Here is a 20,458-nt window from a genome sequence, read left to right on the forward strand (position 1 = left end):
TCTCTTTTTTATTTTTCTTTCCTTCACTCACAATTTGGTATTTATTCAGTCTGAAAAGGTCAATCTCCAACTCCTTCAGTGGCTTTACTGCAGTCCAGAGGGGGGCATAGCATAAAAGCTTTCACCATGTCCTGGTCTCTGTGTGAGTGGAAATGCCCTTGTATTAGAGGTAGGTGCATGTGTGTGTGTGTGTGTCTGTTTGCTAAACAGATCGCTTGCAAAGTTCCAAAGGGGAAAATTCACGGTGGGGTGACAATGTTCTACACTTAATTTTCCCCCCCTAGTTTTTCTCCAAGACAATGTTCTACACTTAATTTTTTCCCCCTAGTTTTTCTCCAAGACAATGTTCTACACTTAATTTTTCCCCCTAGTTTTTCTCCAAGACAATGTTCTACACTTAATAGTTTTTCTCCATTACTTTACTTAAGGTTTTCACAAAACTGTCCTGAAATTAACTACTGTATTTTGCTGGATTTTAGAGAACAATAGAAGCCATGCAAAATTGAAATTACACTCAGTTCAATCAGCCCCCCAAAAAATAACTGCTATAATAAATTTAATTCGAAGCCCTTGTGTGCTATGCAGACATGAGATGGATCCTCAAAAGCTTCAAGTGTTAATGCCAAACATAGTCTACGTACGTGTTGCTAGAAGTCACCATGGCAACTGCTCTCACCCACAATTACGCATAGTGCTTGTTGCTCTGGCACTAATTGTTTCCTTGAAGTTTAAAAAAAATATATTTCAACATGGAGAGTTGCCTTTAATTTTGTTGTCACATTAATACCAACCAGAAAGGGCCTGGAAAACAGATTTGTATTATTTTTAAGCCAAATCGAGGTAAAAACATTAGGACAATATGTTATATGAATAAATGTGCATATTTGGGGCTGATAAAATATGGTATACTTGTGATGAGACAATTTACATTACGATATATTTAGATTATGAAGGAACATTTTATTTTGGAAGGCAGGCAAGCAGAATTGGATAATTTTTGTTTTGACCTGATTTATTCATGTTGGTTTGGTGGGTTTCATTGTGTACTTTTTTGTTGCTTTACAAATATTTATTTTCGCAGCGTGGGCAAGGACATGCAAGGAAAATGTTCCAGCAATGAATAGCCATTGCAAAGAAAGGTCTGTGTTTGTGATGTTGTGAAGAAAGGCTACAGGTGGGGAACACCTTGGAATCACTACTCAAGATCCAATTCAGGTAAATGTTTTTGAGTTTCAGGAGAAAGACAATACCCATATGGGACTGTGAAAAAGTACACATGAGAGGAAGGGTTAACTGAATTAATGTTTTAAAGTCTATGATTTTTTTGTTGTTGTTTTGTTTAAGAACTATCGCTCTCCTGAGATATTTGTTCCTCAATTCAAGTATCTGAACTGCTTGTATCCTTCACCTTCTTGTTTGTGTTCTTCTTAAACCTTTCTGTTTTATTTTTTCAAATCGTAAAAGCTGCACGAAGTCATTTTGCAAAAATTGAATTCTCCACATGCCTGAAGGGTATGTATTGCGAGGCCAAATTTTGTTTTATAACTGACATTTGGAAAAGTTTATATCCATGAACCTGGATCAGTTTCCTGCACGGCATCCTTGTTTTTAAAATCTGCCCTGAGGGCTAAGGGAACATAGCCCTTACAAGAGAAAAGGTGGAAAGCATGCTGTGAGAAAAATGGAGACAGACGAACACAAAGCTTGCCAAAATCTTGAGCAGAAGATAAAACATGTATGATGTAATTTGATTTTTTTCTAGGACTGTCATTTATGGATGAGTCTGCTGGCTGTGAGGATGATGCCTGCATTGCCGGCAGGTCCGCTGTAATACTTCTGGACAAGAGTGAAGATAAAGACAATCACGGCTGCTAGGAACAACACTTCATCACTGTCAGGTTTGGGCAGAATTCAATTTGCGAATGTTGAACTTGCACCCTTTTGTATCTTGCCAAATCACCAATGTGAGAGAGGTGAACTCATACACACACATTGAAATAGACGGATACAAACACAGGGGATTTTTGTTTATTCAATGCCGCCTACAGTAGAGAAGTAAAGATGACAGTATTTTGAAGGATTCTTGGTAAATTTAGAGCTCGAAATAGCATTCACTTTCATGGCGGTCTTTGTAAGCCTTATTAATATTATTACTAAAATAACATAATAGAACAGAAATGTTCATTCATTTCTCTTACTTATCCTTACAATGGTTGTGGGAGAATGCAAATGTGCAAAAGGAAGATGTACTATAAAAATACAATTTAAAGTGATTAAACATTCCAATATTGCTTTTGTTATTTAGATTTTTTTTAAATGACAACTTTATTTCATGTTCATTTTGTATTTTATTAATTAATTACTTTTTTCCTGAGCTTACATATGTCACAATGCTATATTACTTTAAATTTATTTTTTTTCTTTCCCATATAATGTTGGGTTCACATAGGGGAAAAGCCCAAATTTAATGCTCATGATTTGTTGTGTGGCTACTTGGGAAATGTGTTTTTAATTGCACTGAAACCTTGTTACACTCACCGAATGGCAGGCCACAAATAAGTAGCCACCTGCTCAATGGCCGTGGGTGCAGAAAGGAATATAAAAGAGATAGATGGGAAGATGTGCAAACACAGCAGGGAGGCGTATTTCCTCCCCTCATCAGAGAAACTGCAGCTGTCCTGTTGTCAGTTCTTGGTGGGGTAAGGTGTAACGAGTCGCTCTGATCTTCAGTGTCCTTCTTTACGGACTTGAAGTGTTTTCTTCTTCGAAGGTTTGACATCAGAGCTTTAGAATCAACAGACTAATTTCAAATTGTATCCAATCACTTAGAATGAAGATTTAGATATCATTGTTATTGCTGTCTTGATTCATTAATGTTCAGATATCATTTTCTCAATCAGATTTTTAAAAATTGAACTGTGCATGAGTAGATGTGTGCACTATTTTAGGGGAAATCGAGTGCTTTTTTAGGGTATCATAATTCAAAATATTAAGATGTTCATTTTGATAGCTCTGGGGTTTTACAAGAGGAATGAGTTCATTTGGCCACACAGGTGGAATAATGATTGATTGCTGTTTTCTGACATTAAGCTCTGCTAAGCTTTGCAAAATGACTACCACTCATTGTGCAAATTTGTTCATCTTCCCCAGTGACTGCACATCCGTTTATAGCATTGAAGTGTAAATGCAATAAGTTAACCCAAGTGGACCATATTAAAATGCATAAGGAGGCTGGTACATGTATAATTTTCTGGGGTGCAGCCAATGACCTCTACTGTGGCAGCTAATGGTAAATGATCCATTCATGTGGAGGTGCTGTGTTTACATTCAGAGCATGTATAAATGGAAAGGATGCAGCTGTCATCTCTACACATTTGGGCTTTTGAGTCAACAATAGTTGTGCTCATTTGGTGCTGCCGTTTAAATTAGAGGCCCCTTTTTTTATTTATTTTTATTAGGTAAAGATTGGGGGTGCAAGGGTTTTCAGCCCCTGTTATCTGTCCAGATGTGCCTCTTCTCCCCATCTGGATATTTGCATTTAGTACCAAGTTTTACTTTTCCTATTTTACCTTTCCTATTTCCTATGATACATTTCCATTAATATGTCCTGTCACATGTGAAGCATGTCGGTATGGCTATTTGTTACAATTGATATTACATTATTTGATTGTAGTTTTCCATTATATCATTTAATTTGTAGTAGAAATTCCCTTGATTTCCCTTTAAACAGGGATTGGGTCCATTACATGCCTAATCACCATTATGACAAATCACCAAAATGAGGAACTTTTTATCCAGGTTATTGCCTACTTTGTCAGGTACTAGAGCAAGTATTGCAGATTGAAGGCCGAGCAAGTCATCTCAATGCCCTTGTGAATGTGAACATGTTTGAAATGTCCGCGTAAATAGACAAGGCTGATGTTTATTAAGTGCTAAAAAACTATTACCTCTACCTTGCTGAAAGCTTTAAGTCCATGGATGCACATTTCATGTCTTAGGATAATGGAGATATGGCAGAAAGAAGGTGTGAGGATATAACACAGGGGTCATATTAATGACAAACAAAGAGTAAGATAAAATGGCCAGACTAGGCTTGTTTGTATTTCAGTGCATGGGAAGCAAGCAGCAGCTTAAAGCAATTTACTGTACAGTATATACCCGTGAAAAATGTGCACTCCTGTTAATGGTTGTAGAATTAACCTGGAAGGGAATAGCACCCATTTCAAGGGCAGGGCTTACAGATAAGCATCAACATTTACTGTAATATTGAAGCTGGGGGGATAGAGTCCTGTTACAAGAGATTAATGAGGTCTCTGAGGGTGGCTGTATGTGTCTGTTTAGATATTGTATTTATATCTTCCTGGAAATGTTCAAGTTTCCAGGAGCAAAGAAATGAATATTATAGCTCCACTGACATCAAGCACCTTTTGGTTTGATGACTGTTTAAAAAAATAAGTAAGAAACGATTCAGTGAACTGTCATTCATTGGTTGGAATAGCATTATGCATTTTTCACACATTCATAACTGAGCTTGCATCTTTATCGTGCACTTCTACTGATCGTCTACTCTGAGAGGCAAGTTCCCATATTATATATTTTATAATTTTTCTTATTATAAGAAATGATAGATGAGTCTACACATTAGGTGTATTGATTGAATGCATTTATGGAATTACATCTTTGCAGTAGATTGTGCAGCAGAAGGAAGACAAATAGGTCAGACTAAATGAGAGTAAGCACAATCTACTGTAAACCAGTTTGAGAGATTGGGCAAGGGGCACTCAAGGGCCAGGATTGGTCCAGAAACCGCAGAAAGCCATCCATCGCTCCCCTACCCTCCCTTTTTTTCATCACTCAGGATAAACATAGCAGGACAGGAGTAGAGGATTTTGAAATGGAATCTACTCTCTTCCTCTTGTATATGCTAGACACTCCCGGATGTGGTAAGACACCGATGAACTGAGCGAAACAGTTCAGTCGGATGAGTTTCTCCTATTGCCACAACATTTAAATGGACCTGCTCTATTTCCTTTATTGATTACATGAAAGCATTTCATTATACAGGAAATCACATGGCCAACAAGCAATTATGAATTCAATATGGCAAATGTAAAGTGAAATGAGTCTTCTAGGCATGCATACCCGTGAAAAACTCATTACTATACGTATACACAGCACCCTACCACACACACACACACACACACACACACACACACACACACACACACACACACACACACACACACACAATATATCCACACAAACAGCCACACTCATTAATTGGAGAGTGAGCGGGAAACAGCTATTTTTTGACATTGACTAATTCACTCACTTCAATTGTAGAGTGACGTAGATAATTTGGTGATGGCCAGGTTGTCCATTATCAGAATAGAAAATTGTGCTTACTCCAGTTGTTTTTACAAGCAAGACTGTTATTGAACTCTTGTATCCAACCTACAGCCTGAAGGTGGGGTACTCAACCTTTTACTGAAGACAAACCTGTTAGTTGAAACCAATCCATTTAGTTGCAACAGAAAACTGTTTATTTGTGATGTAAAAACCCTGGCTCTCCACAATATACTTTTTCAACCAAGAATATACAAATGGCCCATTAAGCATCTATGAGCCCAATACCTGATACTAAAGGAGAGTTATAGCCTTTCAATAAGAAACTATCCTAGATTTTAGTGAAGTAAGAAAATGTCCCTAGGTAGCTTGAGAGCATATGAAATTATGCATGACTCCCTCGTTACTTGGCCTAATAAGTGATCTATGGACTGCGAACAATAAAAAAAAAATCCAGATGTAATTGAGAAATATGACGTGGGAAAAAAAAGATAGGACATTTGAATAATTAGATTTAAAGTGCAAAATATAGCAACGTTTTACAATGGGGAAGAAAGAGACATATCCAGATACCGCACATACACTTTAGTATGAGTATTGGGCTCTTATTTATATTCATTGTCCCATGAATGGAGAAGTGGGGGTTGTAGTTTTGGTTTCATCAAATGATTGTTAGAATCTAGTGTATGTTTGTAGACCGCTATGATGCTTCATGAAGGCTGTCAGCAGATATAAATGCAGATTTGGAAGATGGGGGAGCAAACAAACGATGGAACCTGAAGCTGGGTTAAGTAATTTCAGTCTTCTTCAATAAAAAATAGGGTGAATCTTTTTTGTAAGTGTGCGCTTTCGCACCAAATATCTATCATAGAAAATATGGCACAGTTATGTTACTTACTATTCCTACTCCTAAATCTTTGTTCCAAATGTAAACATAGACCTGAAAGCATTAGTGTTCAGAGCTTCCATTGCAATGTTCTATTGTAAATGTAGAAGGTAGGCCCAGTCTTCACCACTAGTGTAAACATCTATTTAATCATGTGTTGTAATTGATGTTGAGCCAACAACGGCAACACATTTACTGTAAGTAGCTTCCTGAGAGTCAACACACCCTGAAAGCAAATGGAGGTCATCATCCTTTAACTCAGTTCTCGCCAGGAGGTGTCCTCCTAAAGCAGTAGTCACGGGAGGCTTCTTTAAAAGGTTCGTGATCCACCTCGCCTCGATGGAGTTGTAACTTGACCTTAAGACCCTCTCATATCCTCTAGCTGTCATGGAGGGTGACACCAATCCCCATGTGGAGAAAACTAATTTCAGATACGTGAGCCTGGGATCCTATTTTTTGTTCCTTTCCAAAACTTGTGACAAAAGGTTAAGGTCATGGGAAAGAACTGAGTGGAAAACTAGCCACTGGTCCCTTTTCACCACAGGCTGATGAAAAATCCAAATTGCTTGAAGTACCTGCACCAAAATTACACTTTAGAATTTTTTTTCAAAAGGAAGGAAATGATAAATATCAGCATACATGCCAATGACAAAATTCAAAAAAGACTCTCACATAACTGCGGATTACTTTCAGTTTGAGTGATGTTTGGCTTGAAACATAGATTGATCTCACCTTCATACCGAGATGGGGTGATGCCAAAATAGGGCTAAAGTATTCGAGCGCACTAGAAAATTAAAGTATCAAAGCGGACCAAGGAAGAGTGTGCTTTGAACTATACACCATTAGTGCTGGAGCCTATCCCAAAAAACTACAGGCACCAGGCGGGGCACACCCTCAAACGGTGGCCGGCCAATTGCAGGGCAGCCTTTGTAACAAATGGCCAATGTTAGAAAATATGACAACACCAGAAATTGTTTACTTTTGTCCTCATTAACATTTTAAATCTTATCAAGACTCTTTGTATTTTCAGAGTTATTCATACAGATATGCTTTATGATGTCAATGATTGTATTGATCTCTTAATACATAGATTATTCGCCATTTTCTTTACACATCTTGGAGGCATTGGGATTATGCTGAGGTTTGGTGTTGGGAACAACACTCACTCTTTATTTGTGCAAATTCAAAAACCAGGAGCTCAAGGTAAACTCATAGAGTTGACCAGTCATTCGTAGCAAGCACTAAGTCCCCTCTCCACATTTTGATGCCTGACAGCCTTACACCAATACCCTCATGTGCATCCAAACACACAAAAATGCACATAACACACAGGCAATGCTGATTCCCCCGACTGACTCACTCCATCTCTTCATACACACTTCTTGAGCAACCTTGAAAAGCTAAATGGTGTGAATTTGAGTGTTGGTCCATCTGTCTCCCTTGTGTATGGAAAGGCATGAGAGACCGTGAGCAGTAGGGGGTACAGTGAGGGGAGAAAGATTGGCAGAAGAACAATGAAAGAAGGAATTGGGGTCAGGCCCATTAATATGAATCACTAGCAGAGCCCCACAGTGAATCCATCTGTGGTCTTTTTGCCACCCAGAAACAATTCAAAACCCAGGCAACAGGACACTAATTGGCAAAAAAGCAACAACTTATGTTGAGGACAGCTTTTGAGGGTTTCAACATGTTACGCTGCAAAACAATGAGCAAAGGCCAAAATTACAGAGACTAATGCTGTATTTGGAATGTGTCTTTGACAAGATGATATCTGTGAATTTCTAGAGAGAAGAGGATTGTGTTTTAGAAGTTGTTTTGTTTATTGAAGTAGTATTACATTTGTACAATTTAAAAAGAGAAGTAAAAAAAACCCTAATAAATGGGATATTTTTGGAGGAAATAAATGGACAGGCAGGCAAATTGCATGTGGGTGTGTGCATAGGTGTGTGTGTGGGTGGGTCATGGCCTTTCCACACAGCATGGCTGGCATCAAGGATAATTAAAACTAATGAACACCAAGAACCTTTTATCACTGAATTGCAGAAATATACACTTCTATTTCCATGACTGACAAGGTTTCACGTTAAGGCTATGTATTGCTGTCCCAAATAGAAATCTATGCAGTTGTTAGTATGAACAAAACCACCAATTTTCTGCCAATTTCAATTGCCATAGATGTATCACACTGAACTCAGAACGAAGTATAGTGTTATGTTAGAGGTGTCAGCATTAGTATTATTCGTTCCCCAATACTGTATATCTTTTCCATTTAAACTTTCAAAGTCACCCTTACAGGATATTTTCAATTCCACCTGCAACTAGAAATGGGTTTCTGAAAATTAAAGCTGTTTCTTTACCTCACACCCACCCACCTGCAGCCCAATGCACACGAACACATACACACATCCCCCCCCCCCCCACACACACACACACACACATAAACATTCCTGCTGGCACTGACCCATCTGGTTTCATTCGACTTCTGTGGTTTCCCATGTCTGATAAAAACCCAAAGACGGTTAGTAGCCAAAAATACATTTAATTACCCGCCAGCAATCCACCAACCTGAAATAGCTAGACAGACAAGCAGATGGTCTAAGAGACACTGACATACTACTTAGGTCTTTCACCCTGTTTTTCAGGCCTTTCCATCATCTCATCACCTGCTTTGACAGTCTTATGTAAGTGTCCTCGCCTCTGGGAGGATATTTTTTTTTTACTGCGCTTGCATGTATGGAACGTGCACTTGAATAGACACGGGGACATTTGCTTACCACACGGAATTCTTAGGCTAGTGCTGTTTTGAATTGGGTAGAAGAAGTGGAATTTCGTGTCTAAAATGACCTGTCCATCCATTTTAACTTGTGATCACCTGGGGGGGATTTGATGGACTGTGACATGTCAAGCCTGCCTGGCTATGTGGACCTGTTACATAAGGCAGTTTTGGGCATCAGGATTACCTAACTGGTCAGTTTTGAGGGCATATGGGATGATTGTGACAAGGCAGAAGTTTGAAAATAGATCATGGGAAAACATGTTTATAGCAAATGAGTAGTATGTTGTAGAAGATGCAGAATGACCTATATTTAGAAAAGGAGATTTATAAAAGCTTACTCCTATTTGGGAATTTTACACACAGACACAGGATATCTTAGTGTTTATGGGATACAGACAGGTCTCCTAGAAAAATATTTTGCTGTTTACATTACTAAAATTGTGTGATATTTTTGATGGAGCCCTATTCAGTTTTGATTTTTCCCAAGGATTTGACCTGTATTCCGAAACATTATGTTAGTGTGTAAATGTAAAAACGAGTTGTTTCTTAAGATTTTTTCTCTAATTTGCACCTCCAAATACTTTCAGCTTTTATATGAATTTCCATTATATATTAGGAGGTATCTTTCACATTAAAAGTGAAATGCCTTTATATGACCTAACTAAAGAAGTCTTTCAAATCAGCCATGAATCATGAAAGACCAATAAGAAATTACCTTCACCTGCTGGCCGCCATTTAAAAAAATTACAAGTAATATATATTTTTTTTGGTTTTGTCATCTTTATTAAAGTCACAGAACGAGAACTTTTTTGGTATCGATTTTATTGGGCATTGTTCAGTGCATTTGTTAGCATTTCAATATCAACACTTTCTACAACCTGAGCACAACCTCATTCAAATTCAGCGCTGGGCCATTAAACACATCAGCAGTAATAGTAAGCGGCCACAGCTGTGATTTTTCATCTAATCAGTGGCGCATAATGGCTCCAGCCTTGAGGACCAAAAAAAAATCATACACCAAGCTTCCTCACACACACACAAACCGTAAAACCGATCCAGGTAGTGGAAAGTAATCTTGGCAGTCAGCCTTGGCATTTTCACAACTCTGTATTGTCAACAGTGATATGCAGGTTTGATTCTTACAGCATGAAGCACGAAGTAAGATGTCCTTGGGTAAACTGAAATACCAAAGAAAAGTGTCTCCAACCATCAAGACTATGAGACCTTAAATGTTGGCTTGGTTGTTATGAGTACGTATGTCAAAATGACCTAGAGACTTGCATATATGGTTGTACGGATAATAAATTACGCTTTGCCTTACTGAAAGCCCATAGCATACGCTTTAGAAAAAGGGTTGGGGTGATAAAATTCAATACCCATTCTATTTTTTTATGTTGACAACTTACCAGAGTACGACAAGGGTTTTGATGTCGAGTAAAATATATAACAGTAGCCAATAATTGTTACAAATAACATCAAAACACTTTATGCATTACAGCCCATAATTATCCTAAAGTGTGCCAAGTTTGTATTTTCTGCCTAGTTTCCAAGTGCAATTTACAATTGCCCAATCCCCTGTCTTTCATATTCTACACTCATCTTTAGGGTTGTAAAAAAAGGAACTGAGCAGATTGAACAGTAAATTAAATTAATGTCTGTCATTTTTCAATCATTTTTCATTCTTCTAAAATTATTCAAGCTGATGTAAGAAGTTCATTAAAACAGAAAACATTAGGCTCATTAAAAAGCCATTATAACTAACCCAGGGATGAGATTTATGTTTGAGAAGGAATGGGGTAGGAAATGACGAGACATGGAAGAAGGTGAGTCCAAATTGAAGGAAATAAGGTTAGAGTTGATGAATAGGTGCTGCAGGCACAAATAGCAAACCCTGAGGAACTAGAAGTAGAGTAGTAGATTATTTTTCATTTAGCATCACATTTTGTGCTTTGACTTTGAATACAATTCGTATTTCAATGCATCTACAATATCATGGATTTCAAGCTTCACTAATTGAAGCACACTGCTTCATTTTGATGTGTGAAATAAACAATTGCACCACAAGATATTGCTTTTGACAGCATGGGATCTTCGCAGTTCTTTATTTAGCGAACCGCCTTTTTTTTGTCAAGACTTTATGTCTGACAACCCAACACTTTGATTTTTTTGGCAAATGTGCTAGTTATCTCCCTGTAACCAAGAACAAAAAGTTGTCTTTGTGTGTATTGGGGTGGGTGGGTGCGCACGTGTTAGAATGTGCCAGTGTGATAGTTTAGCACCACACAGAGATAAAGACAAATCAGAGATCTCTTTCATGGATGTCTATGTACTTTTTACTTTCTAATAATATTTGCTATATTCCTTTGACTGCCTGCTTGAATGGGTTTTGAAACATATTTATCCTTTTTGATATCTAAAGTGTTCATAACACACCCAAATTTACTGTTTCAAAGGATAATAATGTAATGTTTATTTGTACTTGACCATTTTTTCTGGGCTATTTTCGTTGCTGTTGCTTAAATCATGTTTTTGTTTAAATTAAGATACCTTTATTCCTTTATTGGTGACAGATTATAGGTACAGAGTTCTACAGTAGCGCTATATTGTTATCAAGTGAGTGTGCAGGGCATGGCAAGTAAAATCTCTTATCTAAAATGAGTGATATGAATTGCCATCTTAGCTTTTTTTAATGAACTACCATAACTGTCATCATCAATCAATCCGTCTATCAATCTTTTCGTCACTGGCGACAAAGTTGGCATTGTGACATGCATTATTTATTGCTAATTAGTCTGCAAAGGGGACACAAACAACAAATTTGAGATGTATTAATTCGTGTAAAACAAAAAAAAAAAACATTTTTTAATCTTACAACATGCCAAATGGGAACTAAAATCGAGTTTTACTACATCCAAGTTTAATGTGCATCAGGTTTGGACATATGGAGGATAGTCAAACCTATAATAGACGACAAAATTATTGGGTAATTTTCTTAAACTTGCTCATGACGTCAAGCTTGCAGCACTCCTCGATTACAAAATGCAATAAGAAGATGCTTACAACAGACCATCTAACCTGCAACAAACCGCGACACTTTTTAAAATAAACATCATGGATTATGGGATAGGACTTTTTTTTCTACTTAACCATGAAGAATAAAAAGCTCTTTATTGATTCTAACAGTGAACATTCAGTCAATAGACTTGAAAAGTTTTATTTGATTGCAATTGCTATTGTTGAAAAGGTACCCGTGTTCCAAAGGTATTATGCTTTGTTGAAGATTATCAGTCACGGAAAAAAAAAAAAAAAACATAGTCGGATAAGGAAATTCTTGAGCAATTTATTTTAACAAAGGCACCCGCAGTGCAGCAGTGGTATAGCAGAAAGAAACACATTCACCCTGAAAGACCAGGAGGATTCTACAGAAACTGTGTTATTACTCAAGAGTGTCCCAATGTCATTGAATAGACACTTAGTAATAAGTCCCACGGTTATAGTATTCTTTGTTCAAACCTTCTCTTGTCTCCAAACTCTAGAGTGAAGCACCAATATACGATATGTTGCGTAATGTGTCCTTGGCGAAAATTCTTTGACTTGCACACTTTACACCTTGGCCTTCCATCTAGCCTTTTGTGGATTCATAATTAATGACTTTGGGATGAATAATACATTTTCATTTCACTCGCGTCCATAAAACAAAACTTTGTGGCGCATGACCATAGCTACTCAGATTATAACAGTTTGTTATTGGTTGATCCACACCTCCAGTCTTCTCTCCTGCGGTTGAATGAACAGTTCAAATGTTTGATAGTAGACCTAAATAAATGTCCTCTTCAGCCACCTGCTCTCCTACCTTTTACAGGAACCATGTTTTTTTCGTCCTCAGAATTTCTTGTAATGTCTCCTACCTTAGAGACGAATCATTAATCAGCAAATAGTGCATTACCTTTGTAATTAACTATCAACAGAGTTTCACCCAGTAATATTTCATTAGTTTATATGCAAATAATTTTGAGTGATTGCCTCATTTGGTCTCTGAGTGCTGTGATATATTGGTCCAGTGAAAATATGAATATAAAATGTGCATGTACAGTCTTGAGTATGCGTGTGCATGTACTGTATATGTGTGTGAGCCAATGAAGAAAATGCATGTGAGACAAAGGTATGGCGTTCCTTTCTATCACAGACACACACACAAAACACACATATGAAGTTGACAGATGGTCATATATCCATGTGGCTGATTTAAAAAATAAAAAAAACATTAAGCTCTTTACTCACATTGAACTAATTTAGAATTCTCTCTCACTCGATCAACCCTGAGATAACTGTCAACATATGTTGTTTAAATTCTTTCACAGCCAATGTGAACTAAACCGAGTGATTGTTCAATTCACTTTCACAAACCTCATTTAAAACATTTTCTTAATTCAGTTTTCTTCATCGTACAATTTTTGGTGCAGAGGGGTAAGATTCAAAGTAGAGAGACTAAGACTTACTGGTTTTCAATTACCTTTAGTAGATCATTTTTTTTCCACACAGGCTATAAGGTTTGGCATCTTTGTAAAATATAGGTGAAACATTACATTAAAATCAGAAATGGTGGATTTAAATGGGAATTCAGTGCAATTATTAAAATTTAATACAAAATATAGATGATTAAATGCTGATACTGTCAAATTGTCAAATATTGGGTGAGATTTTCTGGCTAATGGCAATACACAGTGAATTTTCTTTGATTTAAATTATATTCTTCGCGTGACTTTTAGTAATCCCCTATGCTTGTGTACAGATCGTAAATGGTTAATTCAATGAAGAGATTTTAGAATGATGGAGAGTGAAAGATTGAGTGTGCGCATGTGTGTCTCTGTGTACTCATTTATAATGCAGGCTGTCAAAGGAGAGAAATGAATTGGATGTGATGCATGTCAGAAAATGTTCGTCACCACAACTCCAGCCAAGATTTAACAGGATGGGACAGATCACTGTAGTGTGTATGTGTACGCACTGTTTCCATACATCTTCCTGTAATATAATTTAATAGACCGTATATATTGGAATGAACATACTGTAGTTTCTCTGATGATATACTTTTATAGTGTATTCTCAGCCAATGTCTTGCAATTAGCACTGTGACAAGAAGTTGCCATGTAGGTAGAATTTCCTCATTTGCATCAAAAATCTTTTACATTAAATTAATTTAAGAAACAATGTTGTATTTTTCCCAAATAGTACAAAATGGCAAAGAAAGGGTACACATGGTGCCAAAAGCATGCAAAAAAAACAGCAGTTTAGGATTTTAGTTACATTTTGCAACCAAAATGCATGTCAAAAACATAACCACAATTGTACAGGTGAAGGCATAATGAAACAAGAGTGAATTTGCTACGTTCCTTTTTTGGTTATGTCATCAGATACAAAATTGAAAGTGGGTAATTGCTGACAACTTTGCGTTTTAATTTAGTTTCTCCTAATGACACCCGCACCCAGGAAATCTTTTTAGATCTTTCATTTTGTCATAAAAAAATCAAATGAATACCACAGGGATTCACCTTGATAGTCAATTGTCCCTGAAACATAAAGTCAAATACTATGAAGTAACTTTGAAAAGAAAGTTTTCTTTCTTTACACTTCAGATGGATGCCTTTGAAAGTTTACCCTTTAATACCAATAAGTGCTTTTGCCCTCTTTGACACACATTTTTTGTTACCTCTGTCTACACAATTTGCCGTCTTCCTCCGTCTCCACTCAGGTCTCCTTTTCCCCGATGGTTTAATCAGAGTAATGCCAGGCTCTCGCGGCACTAGGGGCTAGGTTAGACAACAGGACAGGCAATGAGATTACACACAAACTACAGCAAGCGAATGCAGTTGAGTTGGCCAAGATGGAAGGTTGTAGCCTTGCTGTATGAAGGATGCTAAAAAGTGCTGAATGAGGCAAAATGGATACAAATGTTCAACAAAACCTACTGTCACACATCAGACCTATACGGTTAGTCGTTAAATTCTTTTTTTAAAGTACAAATTCATATGATTTTTCAATAACAGTAACATTTCAATTGCCATTTCAATGTATCCGTGAACTCCTCACATAGCCAACCAATAGTCAGTTGTTTCCGCGTCATCGGTCAGTAGGCTTTTCCCGTCCTTTCCACTCCATTTTGCCAACGCCCATTTTCTAATCCTCTTCCGACTTGTTTCGAGTGCTAAGCTTCAATTCCCTGCTTGGCCTGGACCATCCTTTCTTATCATTCTTCATGGAATTCCCTTGGTCTTGAACTGCCAACCGCAAGTTCTGCCCGATGAATTTGGCCTGTCCCTATGGCTATTTGGTGTTTTGCTACAATGACAAGCAATTGAGCATTTCCCTGTCCTTCTTACTGTGGCCTATAGGGAATTATCTAACCCCTTAACAATCTTCTAATAGTATTTTTTGGACGTTGATGTAAACTGCTTTTTCATAAGACATTTTGAACTTCCCTTTGTGCTGCTCACCCATTTGTTGCCGGACAAAAGATAAAAACTTTTTATCATTTTGTCTATTGTAGTTATTGGGTTTACTAAAGCAGCTTGTGTATTATAGTTGCCCCTTGGAATCGTTGATGAACCAAAAGGATAAAAAATGTGCATATGTTTAGTCAGAGTGTAATTATCCGTATTAAAATGAAGACCGTAACAAATAACCTGGCCTTTGTTAAAATGAGTGCCTCTTTGCCTTTCAATCACTTCTCCTTGCGCCACTCAGTGTTTTTAATGCACTCTCTATGCCGCTCATTATGATCTAATGGTTGTACTGTCAAGATCATGGATAGACTCATGCTGCCTGGGGCACAAGCAATCTGCATGCAAGTGCTGCCGATGACCAACGTGGATCCCCTCAAGTGATCCATCACCACGGTAACCGGACAAAAGAGACCAACTACACTGCGGCAGTCGATCGATCTGGAAACAGTAATTAAAAGTGCTGCTCTAATTTGTACCTTGGGAGCAATAGGTATTTCACATGCACGGCCAAAGTGTTACATCAGTTGGCCACCGAGAAAAAGGATTAGGATGAGATGGACGAATGCACGAATGGGCTAAGAGGAATGGAGATGGATATGGTCGTTGTTAGGTATGAGTGGGGATGGAGTGGATGATGGTAGGGGAGCAAGGACTGCTGCAGGGATAGGAATGAGTGGGTTTAGGTAAAATGATCAAAGCCGAGTGTTGCGATGGACAGATTGAAAACAGTCTGGGGGCAAGGAGGGTGCATTTTGGTTGAATATTTAGCAGGCTCAAGGTTCCTAAGGAAAAAAATAATCTTTAAATCATGAAATAGTTTGGAAATCAACTTGTTTCAAAGCCAGGCATGGATTACTAACCTGAGCACACATATCGCTGTTGAATATGTGTATGTTCAATAATATGTATGGTCAAGTTATTGAATAAATCAACACCAATTCATGGTGTACCCCCGACCTCTGGCCAAAAGTCAGCTGGAATAGGCTCCAGCACCCCTCACGCTCCTATAAAGCGGTTCAGAAAATGAGATGAGAAAATGAGACAAACTTTTAAAAGGAGCCTATTGTGTCTTAATCTTAAACTGCGTCTTATTAGGATGCGCTCCTGTACACATCCTGATAAAAACCCATTGTAATTAACAACAACAATGACTTTCAAATGCTTTGAAAATGAGTGGAAACACAACACATACCAAATTCATAATGCATGGGTGGAGTATTCTTCTAAACCCCTTTGTAAACAATTAAGCAGGTTATAAAGTGTTTAACGAGATAAAAGCAGATAAAACCTTGCCTTTTGTTTGTCTGTCTACAGGGATTTTGAGCTCGGCATGATTTTTTTGTTATCAGAATGTCTCCCGTGAGGCGGCTACACGGCTGGAGAGCTCCAGGCATTAACACAAACACACACTCACTTTTTGTTTTTATGGGCTTATGATTTCCAAATTCAGTATGTACCCCCGGCTCTGTGTTGCGCAATTTGTCTTGTTTAATTTGGCTTCAATCCTGCCCTCCTTTTCCTCTTCCTCTGCATATATATGTAAGCATTGGGCCCCATACACCTTCACTAAAAAAATCCCAGCACAGTCATGTTTAACATACCCAGAAGGCACTAAATTAAACAAGTGTCGTGGCGAAGAATTGTTGTTATTGCTTGCAATGATATTGAGGTTACTACACATTGGGAAGCATAAATTGACAAGAGCCTGTGTTTACAGAGACACACACTGTGTTGGGTGGACAGAATTACAAAGTAATTTCATTTTCATTCAGGCAGAGCCCATTCAAAACACCTACACAACAGGCGCTGCCACAATTAACAATCAACCCTAACTCAGTTTAGAAAATTACTGTTGCCATTATTGCCACCCCTTTGCTCTCCCACTGGTGTCCTTTAGCTGTCAATCTCTTTAATGGTCCATTTTGTTTTACTGATATCCTGAAGTCTGAAACATTATTTAAGTTTCCAAAAATATTTTTTACATTTCAAAAAAACAAATTGCAGTTCAAAAGTATTTACAGAAATATTCCTATAATTCAAAAAACAACAAAAACATTTTCAAAACAATATTGACATTATATATATTTCAAATCTCAATTACGCATGGAAAATATATTTTAAAGTAAAATTAAACCTAATATTATTATTATTGATTTTTAACCCAACTCCCGATAGCGTAAAAGACCCAAAAGTACTGTAATTTTTAAATATTATGTACCTTGAGGTTGTTGTATAAAATGACACTCTCCTTAATGAGCCACTGATTGTGATCATGTACAGAAACAATAAAAAACTAAGTCAAAAGTTAATTTTTATTGTTTGTGTATTTTACACATTAAAATATCCTATAACCCAGTCGAAAATGGTATGGTAAGCCCTGACATTTAGCTTAGGTCACCTCCAAAACAGAACCCCCTTACTTCTGGATGAATGCTTTCACTTTTTATAGGCTGCCAGGCTCGTTTTTTTTGCACTACTCCACCACAGCTACTGGCCATCTCGAAGCAAACCTTCGGCATTTTTCTTTGATTTGTCTGTGTTCATCTTAGCTTGCACCAATATGCGATTAATGCATGCTGAGCAGAAGGGACTGGACAATAAGTGCATCATTTGTAAATCGGAAAAGGCTTCTGCAAGCATGAAGGGGAAATAGGAAGTGGCATGTCAAGTGTTTTGGCAGGGTAATGGAGCCTAAGACGTCATTTAGGACCAGCTCTGCCCTGTCCTATGCCTGTCACACCGCTCGCTCACCACTGCCATATCCAATGTGTGTCTGATTGAGCCCCATGCGGCACAATGGCATCTGCCATAGTTCCGCATCATCAAAAACAACACACATTATTATCAAAAATACACACATGCAACCTCACATGAATCCTTTGCATCAGAGAAAATGGGATGCAGTGGCAGTGGGCTGTCAAACCTTCAAATCTGTCTATGCCAGATAAACAACCTCCGGACACTGTGACATTTTCCCTAGCACAGGCAAAGTGTGTGTGTGTGTGTTTCATTTATGCATGCAGAAATAAATACCCATTTTTACAAAGTGCAAAATTAATGTATGACCCTGATGTACAGGGTAATAAATCACTCTCTGTGAAGGATGCTATACTCCGTTAAAATGTTATCATTAGCATTTTGTTGTGTTGAAATAATGATTAAGAGATTCATGCTCAAAGAATTTGATGAAACCAAGTGTTTATGACAGATCACTTGAAATTCCCTCTGTTAATCATTGGTCCTCATTGCAAACTTAAAAGCCAATTAAATTTGCCTATACTTATAGAAATGCATGTCGTGCAAAATATCTGTTAATATCTTTCTGGAGGAATGTTTAAACTACTAAAAATGAGTTTTTCCTTAGTGTGTGTGTGTGTGTGTGTGTGTGTAAATTCAGAAATTTTTCAATCAGACCACCGCCAATGCTTTTGGTTTACCTTCACTTCAAGTATTTCTTCTTTCGTTTGGTTCATTTGTCCCCCCTGAGTAGGGTTGAATTAATGTTTGGCTGTGGGAGACTTGTAGATGGCAAATGTTCACATTCATTATGCATGACTTCCATGTTGTTGTTAATTTCTTCGAACCAGCCAAGTCGAGGAAATGGTTTTGTACATTGTTTGTTTAATGAAATTGTCATGCTAATGGGAGTCAGAATGAAGACGATGTGTTTGTCAGCATAATGACTACATTTTTTCATGGATCACTATAAAACAAACTCAGGCTTTCAACTGACATATGATGTTTTCCGAAGACTGACTTGGGGAAAGATATAATTTGTGTAGGATTGTTTAACTGCCATTGATCAACAGTTTATTATTCACCATTTTCAATCATAAATTGCATTGTCTTCACCTTTGGCCTTAATGGATTGGAGCTTGAGCACTTTCAGACTTTCAGTTTGAATAGTTTTTCTCATGTACATCAACTGAAAATATTGTACATGCACCTTTAGTAGAATTTCTCCCCAAAATGTCAATTTTGCCATTGTGAATCCAGCCTAAGCCACCAGGATTACCGTCTGAAGTGGCTGCGGCATTATTGTCCATCACAGCATCATTGTCACGGTCTCTTTGCTAAATCCGAGTTGCTGGACCATCAGACTGGTATCTCCTGTGATTATCTTCAGCTCTCAGGATCACCAGTGTTCATACTCTCTCATTCAGACAGCATGCTATCATATTATCATGGTCAAACGGGAAAAAAAATGACTATCTTCTACATTTTTCATATTGAAACTTTCTACTGAGGTGCATGATACATTACTTTATGGTCCAGCTGAAGTATTGCCAGCTGTGGTCAGTTTATGCAATGATGAAAACATTTCCAATGGTTTGGTGCAGAGGGGTTGGCCCGTTCGCCTCACATGTCTGAGATCGAGTGTTCAAGCCCTGGTGGGTTTAGAGAATTCTGTAGGGACATTGCATTTTTTTTCTCCCATGCCTTAATGAGTTTTCTCCATATCTAAAAAAAACATGCATGGTAGACTGTGAGCATGAATGGTTGTTTGTCTCAGTATGCTAACAACAGTTGACAGGGAAAGGCTCCAGCACCCTCTAGATCCTTGTGAGGATATGCGGTAGGGAAATTGACTGGATAAATGAAAACCCTTGTGGTTCTGTCTCTACAGAAGAATCCTGATGCACATTTCTTCTTTTTGGTTATGATTATTTTTATTCACTGAACTTTTAAAGCATCAATACCAGTCGATAAAAAAACCTCCATCCTTAAAATTCTTTTTTAGAATGTTTTTGCCGCAAAAACATTCTTGTTTAGAATGTTTTTGCGGCAAAAACCTTTTCTATGGAAGTACTGTCGAGGTGAAATATTTGCATGTCTTTGTGTTACTGTGTTTTCAAAACTGAAAAGTATTTTGTATGCATGCCTTTACCAAGTACTTTTCATCTCAATTTATGTTGGACATACTGAGTCATATCAAATTTTTCTTGT

At 37.6% G+C, this 20,458-nt stretch overlaps 1 long non-coding RNA gene across 1 annotated transcript in view; it reads left to right on the forward strand.

The window, feature by feature from the left end:
- Positions 1 to 744: 744 nt before the first annotated feature.
- LOC144207794 (uncharacterized) overlaps positions 745 to 20,458 on the forward strand; it is a 38,916-nt gene continuing 19,202 nt past the window's right edge. Inside the window, exons 1-3 of the long non-coding RNA XR_013328792.1 lie at positions 745 to 840; positions 1,082 to 1,215; positions 1,763 to 1,898. This is a non-coding gene — a long non-coding RNA (uncharacterized LOC144207794). The remainder of the gene's footprint in view (positions 841 to 1,081; positions 1,216 to 1,762; positions 1,899 to 20,458) is intronic.

The sequence above is a fragment of the Stigmatopora nigra genome, chromosome 14, assembly GCF_051989575.1.
Source record: "Stigmatopora nigra isolate UIUO_SnigA chromosome 14, RoL_Snig_1.1, whole genome shotgun sequence".
Classification (NCBI taxonomy): Eukaryota; Metazoa; Chordata; class Actinopteri; order Syngnathiformes; family Syngnathidae; genus Stigmatopora; species Stigmatopora nigra.